Here is an 11,447-nt window from a genome sequence, read left to right as displayed (position 1 = left end):
CAAGAAAACAAACAATCAGTCAGGTGAAGCAAACAGTTCAAGACTTGAAGACTGAAATAGAGATAATAAAGAAAACACAAACCAAGGGAATTCTGGATAGAAAAAATCTTGGTAAATGAACAGGAACCACAGAGATAGGTATAACCACAGAATAGAAGAAGAAAGAACAACAAGAGCTAAAGATACTATAGAGGAAATAGACTCATTGATCAAAGAAAGTATTAAATCCAAAAAGTTCTAACACAAAACATTAAGGAAATCGTGAAATACCATGAGAAGACCAAAACCAAGAATAATAGCAGTAGAAGAGGGACAAGAACTCCAGCTCAAAGGCACAGAAAATATATTCAACAAAATCATGGAAGAAAATTTTCACAACCTAAAGACGGATATCCTTATGAAGGTTCAAAAAGCTTACAGAACACCAAATAGACTAGATCAAAAAAATTCACCCACCATATAAAAATAAAACACAAAACATACAGAATAAATAAAGAATATTAAGAGCTAGAAAGGAAAAAATGTCAAGTAGCATATAAAGGTAAGCTTGTCAGAATTACACCTGACTTCTCAATGGCAACCATGAAAGTCAGAAAGTCCTGGACTGATGTGCTGCAGACACTAAGAGACAAAGGATGCAAGCCCAGACTACTATACCCAGAAAAGATTTAAATCACCATCGAAGGAGAAAACAAGATATTCCATGATAAAACCAAATTTAAATCATACATATCCACAAACCGAACCCTACAAAAAGTACTAGAATAAAAACCCCAACAAAATGAAGCTAACTGCACTCACAAAAACACAGGCATTTGATTACCCCCACCAGCATCAGCCAAAAAAGGGAAACACATAAATACTACTACTGAGAAATAACAGGAATTAACAATCACTGGTCATTTTAGTTTTTTAGTATCAATGGACTCAATTCACCAAAAAAAGACATAGGCTAAAAGAATGGATATGAAAACAGAATCCAGCCTTCTGCTGTATACAAGAAACACACCTCAACCTCTAAGACAGACACTACCTCAGAGTAAAGGGTTTGGAATAGGTTTTCTAATCAAATGCACCTAAGAAACAAGTGGGTATAGCTATCCTAATATCTAACAAAATTGATTTCAAACTAAAATCATTCAGAAGAGATGGAGAAAAATACCTTATACTCATAACAGGAAGAATTCATCAAAATGTAGTTTCAGTTATAAACATCTATGCCCCTAGTACATGAGCACCAACATATAAAAGAAACATTATTAAAACTCAAATAGCACATCAAACTCAACACACTAATGGTAGGAGACTTCAACACTCCACTCTCACCAATGGACAGGTCAACCAGACAGAAACTTAACAGAAAAATAAGAGAATGAACAGATGTCATAAATCAAATGGACTTAACAGACATCTATAGAACATTCCACCTGAACAAAAAAGGATATACCTTCTTCTTAGCATCTCATGGAACCTTCTCGAAAATTGATCACATACTTGGTAACAAAACAAACATCCACAAACATAAAAAATTGGAGTAACACCTGTGTCTTATCAGATCACCATGGATTAAAGTTAGAATTTAACAATAGTACTACTCTCAGAAAGCCTACAAACTCATGGGAATTGAACAGTGAACTATTGAACCACCCCGGGTCAAGGAAGAAATAAAGAAAGAAATTAAAGGCATCTTTGAATTCAACTAAAATGAATGCACAATGTATCCAAACCTATGGGATACTATGAAAGCAGTGCTAAGAGGAAAATTCATAGCACTAAGTTCTCACATAAAGAAAATGGAGAAAGCTCACATTAGTGACTTATCAGCACAACTGAAAGCTCTAGAACAAAAAGAAGCAGACTCACCCAGGAGGAGTAGAAGATAGGAAATAATCAAATTGAGGGCTTAAATCAACAAAATAGAAACACAAAAAATAATACAAAGAATCAATGAAACAAAGAGCTAGTTCTTTGAGAAAATCAACAAGATAGACAATCCCTTATCCAAACTAATCAAAAGGCAGAGAGAGAACATTCAAATAAACAAAATAAGAAATAAAAGGGGGACTTAACAACAGACACTGAGGAAATTCAGAGAATCATTAGGTTATACTACAAAATCCTGTACTCCACAAAACTGGGAAACCTACAAGAAATGGACAATTTTCTGGATAGATACCACATATAAAAATTAAAACATGACCAGATGAGCAATTTAAATGGATCTATAAGACGCAAGGAAACAAAAGGTATCATAACCACCCCCACCAAAAAAGCCCAGAACTGAATGGTTTTAGGGCAGAATTCTACCAGAACTTTCAAGAAGAGCTAATACCTATATTCCTCAATGTGTTTCACATAAGAGAAACAGAAGGAACATTGTCAAACTCTTTTCATGAGGCCACAGTTACCCTGATACCAAAACCACATAAAGACACAACCAAGAAAGAGAATTACAGACCTATCTCACTCATAAACATGGTTGCAAAAATACTCAAAAAACTACTGGCAAACCAAATCCAGGAACACATCAAAAAAAAAATCATGTTGGCTTTATCCAGAGATGTAGGACTGGTTCAACATATGAAAAGGTATCAATGTAATCCATAATATAAATAAACTGAAAGAAAAAAAAGTATGATCATTTCATTGGATGCTGAAAAAGCATTTAACAAAATCCAACACCCCTTCATGATAAAGGTCTGTGATAGATCAGGGATACAAGGAACATACCTAAAAATAATTAAAGCAATACACAACAAGCTGACAGCTAACATCAAATTAAATGAAGAGAAACTCAAAGTGGTTGCACTAAAATCAGGAACAAGACAAGGCTGTCCACTCTCTCCATATCTCTTCAACATAGTTCTTTATGTCTTATCAATAGCAATACAACAAAAGGAGATCAAGGGATTCAAATTGGAAAGGAAGAAGTCAAACTTTCATTATTTTCACATAATATGATAGTGTACATAAGTGGCCCCAAGAACTCTATCAGAGAACTCCTATAGCTGATAAATACCTTCTGATGTGGCAGGATACAAGATCAACTCAAAACTTAATTCATTTCATTTTTTCTGCTGCAGCTTCTGTTCTTTCTCTGTTCTGTTTTTTTCCCTAATGTTTCCATCTATATTTCTTATTTTAATCTTATTCCTTTTATTTATTTATCTCTTATTCCTCCTAAAACAAATATTTCTTTGCAAGAAAAGATTACCTCTCAATCATAAGTTATATATTTGCCAAAACAAATGAAAATCTTTGCCCAGAGAGAAATCACAGTATGATCACAAGTTATGTGTTTTCCTTAGAAGCCCACAATTAGTTAAAATTTTCTTCATATTAATTTCTGCACCATAGGAGTTTTACCCCAAAGCAATGATTCTTTTCTAATTGGTTACCAAAGTTTTAAACAAGCCAAGTATATTTCAGTCAGTGCCTTTGTCCTGGCAGGCAACTGCTTGTGGTTTCAGTGTAGCAGATACCTACAAAACTTCATTCCAGTTCAGCTAACCATTTATTTTCCTTTAAAAACAGTAGGGTAATTTAATTTCCTTTCAAAACTTTGCCTTTTCTTTTTTTTCCTTATTTATTTATTTAAAGAATTTCCACTTCTTCCCCTCCTCCCAATACCCTCTCGCTCCCCCCTCTCCCTCTCTTCCTCCCTCACCATTCTCAAGAGAAGTCACGGTTTCCTGCCCTGTAGAAAATCCAACTTCCTCCCCCCTCCCTCCAGGTCCAGGAAGGTGAGCATCCAAACAGACCAGGATCCCAAAAAGCCAGTCCATGCAGATGAAACAAGACCCAGTGCCATTGCCAATGGCTTCTCAGTCAGTCCCCATGTCAGCCACGTTCAGAGAATCCGGTTTAATCACATGCTCATTCAGTCCCAGTCCAGCTGGCCTTGGTGAGCTCTCATACGATTAGTCCCCTTGTAACAGTGGATGAACGCACCCTTCGTGGTCCTGACTTCCTTTTTCATGTTCTCCCTCCTTCTGCTCTTCATTTGGACCTTGGGGGCTCAGTCCAGTGCTACAATGTGGGTCTCTGTTTCTGTCTCCATCCATCGTCGGATGAAGGTTCCCTCTGGTTCTGCTTTCCTTGCTCACGATCTCCCTCCCTCTGCTTCTCATTTGGACCTAGGGAGTTAAGTCCAGTGTTCCAATATGTGTCTCTGTCCCTATCTCCATCCTTCGCCATATGAAGGTTCTGTGGTGACATGCAAAATATTCGTCAGTATGGTTATGGGCCAAGGCCAGTTCAGGCACCCTCTCCTCTGCTGCCCAGAGTACAATCTGGGGACTTCTCCTTGGGCCTGGGAACCCCTCCAGAATCAAGTCTCTTGCAAACCCTAAAATGGCTCCCTTAGTTGAGATATAAACTTCCCTGCTCCCATAACCGTCCTTCCTCCCTCCTCCATCCCATTCCCCCACGCCATCCCTAATCCTCCCCCCTCCCCTCTCCCTAACCATCTCCCTTTACTTCCACCCCGACCCCCCGTGCACCCAAGTTTGTCTGGCAATCTTGTCTACTTCTAATATCCAGGAGGATAACTATGTGATTTTTTTCAGGTTCACCTTCTTATTTAGCTTCTCTAGGGTCACGAATTATAGACTCAAAGACCTTTAACTATGACTAGAATCCACTTATGAGTGAGTACACACCATATTCCTCTTTTTGGGTCTGGGTTACCTCACTCAGTAAAGCATTTTCTATTTCCATCCATTTGCATGCAAAATTCAAGATTTCATTGTTTTTTACCGCTGAGTAAAACTCCAATGTGTATATGTTCCACACCTTTTTAAAACCATTCTTCTATTGAGGGGCACCTAGGTTGTTTCCATGTTCTGGCTATTACAAATAGTGCAGCTATGAACATAGTTGAACAAATACTTTTGTAGTATGATAGGGCATCTCTTGGATATATTCCCAAGAGTGGAATTGCTGGGTCCTGAGGGAGGTTGACTCCCAGTTTCCTGAGAAACTGCCACACTGATTTCCACAGTGGCTGCACAAGTTTGCATTCCCACCAACAATGGATGAGTGTTCCCTTCACTCCACATCCTCTCCAGCATAGGCTATCATTGGTGTTTTTGGGTTTAGCTATTCTGACAGGTGTAAGATGGTATCTCAAAGTGGTTTTGATTTGCATTTCCCTGATCACTAAGGAGGTTGAGCATGACCTTAAGTGTCTTCTGGCCATTCACAGTTCATCTGTTGTGAATTCTCTGTTCAGTTCAGTATCCCATTTTTAATTGGGTTAATTAGAGTTTTAGTGTCTAGTTTCTTGAGTTCTTTGTATATTTTGGAGATCAGACCTTTGTCTGATGAGGGGTTGGTGAAGATCTTCTCCCAGTCAGAAGGTAGCCTTTTTGTCTTACTGACAGTGTCCTTTGCTTTACAGAAGCTTCTCAGTTTCACTAGGTCCCATTTATTCATTGATTCTCTTATTGTCTGTGTTACTGGGGTTCTACTTAGGAAGTGGTCTCCTGTGCCTATATCTTGTAGACTACTTCTCACTTTCTCTTCTATCAGGTTCAAAGTGGACAGATTAATGTTGATGTCTTTAATCCATTTGGACTTGAGTTTTGTGCATGGTGATAGATATGGATCTACTTTCATTCTTCTACAGGTTGACATCCAGTTATGCCAGCACCATTTGTTAAAGATGCTTTCCTTCTTCCATTGTATACCTTTAGCTCCCTTGTTGAAAATCAGATGTTCATAGGTTTGTGGGTTAATATCCAGGTCTTCTATTCGATTCCATAGGTCGACTTCTCTGTTCTTATGCCAATACCAAGCTGTTTTCAAGACTGTCACTCTGTAATAGAGTTTGAAGTCAGGGATGGTAATGCCTCCAGAAGTTCCTTTATTGTATAAGATTGTTTTGGCTATCCTGGGTTTTTTGTTTTGCCATATAAAATTGATTATTGTTCTCTCAAGGTCTGTAAAGAAGTTTGATGGGATTTTGATGGGGATTGCATTGAATTTATAGATTGCTTTTGGTAGAATTGCCATTTTTACTATGTTGATTCTCCCAATCCAAGAGCAGGGGAGGTCTTTCCATTTTCTGGTATCCTCCTCAATTTCTTTCTTCAAAGACTTAAAGTTCTTGTCAAATAGGTCTTTCACTTCCTTGGTTAGAGTAACCCCAAGATATTTTATGCTATTTGTGGCTATCGTGAAAGGTGATACTTCTCTGATTTCCCTCTCTGCTTCTTTATCCTTTGTGTATAGGAGGGCAACCGATTTTTTGGAGTTGATTTTGTATCTTACCACACTACTAAAGGTGTTTATCAACTGTTGGAGTTCTTTGGTAGAGTTTTTGGGGTCGTTTATATACACTATCATATCGTCTGCAAATAACGAAAGTTTAACTTCATCCTTTCCAATTCGAATCTCCTTGATCCCCTTATGTTGTCTTATGGCTATTGCTAGAACTTCAAGCACTATATTGAAGAATTATGGAGAGAGTGGACAGCCTTGTCTTGTTCCTGATTTTAGTGGAATGGCTTTGAGTTTCTCTCCATTCAGTTTGATGTTAGCTGTCGTCTTATTGTATATTGCTTTTATTATATTTAGGTATGATCCTTGTATCCCCAGTCTCTCCAACACCTTTATCATAAATGGGTGTTGAATTTTGTCAAATGCTTTTCCAGCATCCAATGAAATGATCATATGTTTTTTTTCATTCAGTTTATTTATATGATGGATTACATTGATGGATTTGCGTATGTTGAACCAGCCCTGCATCTCTGGGATGAAGCCTACTTGATCATAATGGATAATTTTTCTAATGTGTTCTTGGAATCGGTTTGCCAGGATTTTAGTGAGAATTTTTGCGTCGATGTTCATGAGTGAGATTGGCCTGTAATTCTCTTTCTTGGTTGTGTCTTTGTGTGGTTTTGGTATCAGAGTAACTGTAGCTTCATAAAAGGAGTTTGGCAATGACTCTTTGTTTCTATATTGTGAAATACATTGAGGAGTGTAGGTATTCGCTCTTCCTGGAAGTTCTGGTAGAATTCTGCATTGAAACCATCTGGTCCTGGGCTTTTTTTGGTAGGGAGATTTTTGATAACAGTTTCTAATTCTTCGTGACTAACAGGTCTATTTAGATTGTTCACCTGTTCTTGGTTCAACTTTGGTATATGATACTTATCTAAAAAAAATGTCCATTTCTTTTACATTTTCCAACTTTGTGGCATATAAACTTTCGTAGTAAGATCTAATGATTCTCTGAATTTCCTCTGTGTCTGTGGTTATATCCCCCTTTTCATTTCTGATCTTATTAATTTGCATGTTCTCTCTCTGCCGTTTGATTAGTTTGGATAGGGGTTTGTCAATCTTGTTGATTTTCTCCACGAACCAGCTTTTTGTTTCATTGATTCTTTGGATTGTTTTATGTGTTTCTATTTTGTTGGTTTCAGCCCTCAGTTTGATTATTTCCAGTCTTCTACTCCTCCTGGGTGAATCAGCTTCTTTTTTTTTTCTAGAGCTTTCAAGTGTGCTGTTAAGTCTCCAATGTGTGCTTTCTCCGTTTTTTTTTAAATTGGGCACTTAGTGGTATGAACTTTCCTCTTAGCACTGCTTTCATAGTGTCCCATAGGTTTGAGTATGTTGTGTTTTTATTTTCATTAAATTCAAGGAAGACTTTAATTTCTTTCTTTATTTCTTCCTTGACCCAGGGGTGATTTAGTAGTTGACTATTCAACTTCTATGAGTTTGTTGGCTTCCTGGGGGTAGCATTGTTGTTGAATTCTAACTTTAATCCATGGTGATCAGACAAGACACAGGTGGTTACTAATATTTTTTTGTATCTGTGGAAGTTTGCTTTGTTACAGAGTATGTGGTCAATTTTCAAGAAGGTTCCATGAGCTGCAGAGAAGAAGGTATATTCTTTCCTATTTGGGTGGGATGTTCTATAGATGTCTGTTAAGTCTATTTGATTCAATACCTCCAATAATTCTCTTATTTCTCTGTTAGTTTTCTGTCTGATTGACCTGTCCATTGGTGAGAGAGGTGTGTTGAAGTATCTTAATATTAGTGTGTGGTTTGATGACTGCCTTGAGTTCTAGAAGAGTTTCTTTTACATAAGTGGGTGGCTTTACATTAGGGGCATAGATATTCAGGATTGAGACTTCTTCCTCCTGAATGTTCCTGTTATGATTATGAAATGTCCATCTCCATCTCTTCTGATTGATTTTAGTTTGAAGTCGATTTTTTTAGATATTAGAATGGCCACACCCGCTTGTTTCTTAGGTCCATTTGCTTGGAACACCTTTTCCCAACCCTTTACTCTGAGTAGGTGTCTGTCTTTGTGGTTGAGGTGTGTTTCTTGTAAACAGCAGAATGTTAGATCCTGTTTTCGTATCCAATCTCTAAGTCTGTCCCTTTTTATAGGTGAATTGATTCCATTGATATTAAATGATATTAATGACCAGTGGTTGTTGACTTCGGTCATTTTTCTTTCTTTTTTGGGTCGTAGAGTGTATGTGTTTTCCTTCTTTGAGTTGTGCTTGTGAAGGGTTGCTAGATATCTGAGTTATTGTAGGCAGTGTTGGGAATGTTGAATTCCTTGGGTTGTGATTTGCCTTCTAATATTCCCTGTAAGGCTGGATTTGTAGCTACGTATTGTTTAAATTTGTTTTTATCCTGGAATATTTTGTTTTTTCCGTTGATAGTGAACAATAGCTTGGATGGGTATAGTAGTCTGGACTTGCATCCATGGTCTCTTAGTTTCTGCAGTACCTCTATCCAGGACCTTCTGGCTTTCATGGTTTCCATAGAGAAGTCTGGTGTAAGTCTGATAGGTTTACCTTTATAAGTTACTTGACCTTTTTCCTTTGCAGCTCTTAATATCCTTTCTTTAATCTGAACGCTTTGTGTTTTGATTATTATATGACGAGGGGATGTTTTTTTCTGATCCAGTCTATTTGGTGTTCTGTATGCTTCTTGAACCTTCATAGGAATATCGTTCTTCAGGTTGGGAAAGTTTTCTTCTATAATTTTGTTGAGTATATTTTCTGGACCTTTGATCTGCAATTCTTCTCCTTCTTCTACCCCTATTATTCTTAGATTTTTTTTATTATGTCCCATATTTCCTGAATGTTTTGTGATGAGAATTTGTTGGATTTGCTGTTTTCTTTGGTCAGAGCGTTTATTTTCTCTATGATGTCTTCATAATCTGAGATTCCTTCTTCTATCTCTTGTATTCTATTGGTTATGCTTGTTCCTGAAGTCTCTGTTTGTTTACCTAGATTTTCCATATACAGCTGGCCCTTGGTTTGTGTTTTCTTCATTGCCTCCATTTCAGTTTTCAATTCTTGAACTGATTCCATTACCTGTTTGATTGTTTTTTTCTTGGTTTCCCAGGGTATCGTTTACGAATTTGCTCATTTCTTCAAACTTTTTGTTATATTTCTCTTCCATTTCTTTACTCATTTCTTCAATTTTTTGTTATATTTCTCTTCTATTTCTTTAAGTGAGTTATTCATACCCTGTTTAAGAGACTCTATTGCTTTCATAATGACACTGTTTTCCACTTCTTCTGGAATAGGGTGTTCAAGTCCTTCTGTCGTAAGATCGCTGGGATCTGGTGTTTTCATATTGTTTTTCAGATTGTTGGAGGAATTCTTGCCTTGGCGCCTGCCCATCTCTTCCTTCAGATGCTCTCCAATGGCTCTTCCCTCTGCTGGGTCTTCTGCTACAGGATTAGTGCCCCTTGCTGTCCAGGAATCACTTTGCCTGCAGTCCTACCTTGCTGCAGGCAGGCTATTAAAACAAAGGAACTCCCTCCCATTTGCACTCACCGCCCCGTCCCGGTGGCACCCACACAGGTTGAGTTGGAGGATTTTATGCCCCACAAAAGGGAGAGAGGTAGGGAAGGGGTTCCTAGCTGAAAGCGGGGATGGGGTAGGAGGAGAGAGGGTTTAGCTGGGGGAAGCCGCCCCTTCAGAATACCCAGGGAGATAAGGATGGTGGGAAAATTGTGTGTTCCCTTACCGGGCTTGTGTGGCGGGTCAGGAACACACTTACCCCTCCATTGTATCTTTTGCTACACAACTTTGCCTTTTCAAGGTTCATATGGAGCCTGTGATTAATTCTGTAAGTGACAACATGACCGAGGAACTCAGGTCTAACCTTGGGTGGAGGGACATAATTACTTTCTTTAGTCATCAGCCTGTTTGCCCACAGGCAGAGTTCACAGGTCTATAATACACGAGACTTCCTTATTTGCATTTTCCATCCTCTGCAGATCTCACATCCAACAAAGGGGAAGGCGACTTCTAGCCTATTTTGTCTTTTTGTATCTCTTATTGGAGAAACTGGCAGAAAAACACAAACCATTTTCCTAATCATCTTCACTACCAGTCTTAGCTACCTGTATCTTCTAGGCTGACTCAGAAAGTTCAGTCTAACCATTGATCTAATAAGCATTACTGCTCTTATAAAAAGCATCTTCATTATGATCTGCAAGTGAACTGTCCAGTGAGGAGTGGGATTTCCCCGAGTAAGAATCACACTATCCCAGATATAGTGGGATCCTTTTACATAGTAATCGCACTATGCCAAATACAGCAGGAACATGGGCAGCAGCAAGCAGGAGGAAGCACAGCAGAAGCAAGGTGCATTCTGGAGACTATTCCCTGCCAGGGGCAGCTTTGCCTCCCTAGGGTTTAGCTTTGCTGTTTGGTGACTTGAACTCCATAAGTTCCATTGCTGACTGCATCTCCCCTGACATGACCACGGACAACATTGGAATCCCATTGCGATCCTTCCAGTCTCATGTGGGTACCCCAGTCACATCATGCAGCTTCCTACTTCTTCCCATTACCACTCCTCACCGCCTATCCCCTGACTCTGGAACCTTCTAGTCCATCCCCTGAAGGTGTTCTTCGTCCAGTGCCAACCCTCCTGTGTCCTCTGTCCAGACTGGAAGCCGTCCTCAACATGTGGGTCTTGATCCCCTTGAAACCCAGGGTTATGAACAACCCTTTCACAGGGGTCACATATCAGATATCCTGCACATCAGAATTTTACATTATGACTCGTAACAGTGGCAAAATTATAGTTACAAAAATAATTTTATGTAACACGATTAGTAAAAAACCCAGAGGCAGAAATCAGGATTCAACCTGAAGGTCAGAAAAGCAAAACAGCCAGCCACTGGCTCTTACCTCTACCTCAGTCCGAAATGGCAATCCTGCCTCCAGGAATCTCAGAGTGAAACTGTGTGTGAGAGCTGTCTCCTCTCGTCTTATGTTCCTCTCTAGTGCTGGGATTAAAAGTGTGCAAATATTACCACCTGGTTTCTATGACAAACTAGTGTGGCTTCTGGGATTAAAGGTGTGTGACACCACTGCCTAATCAGTAAGCCCAATCAGTGTGGCTGTTTTACTCTCTGAACTTCAGGAAAGCATTACTTATTAAAATACAAATGAAATATCACT

Source organism: Myodes glareolus, chromosome 1, assembly GCF_982192425.1.
Source record: "Myodes glareolus chromosome 1, mMyoGla1.1, whole genome shotgun sequence".
NCBI lineage: Eukaryota > Metazoa > Chordata > Mammalia > Rodentia > Cricetidae > Myodes > Myodes glareolus.
Note: the sequence above shows the minus strand (reverse complement) of the source record.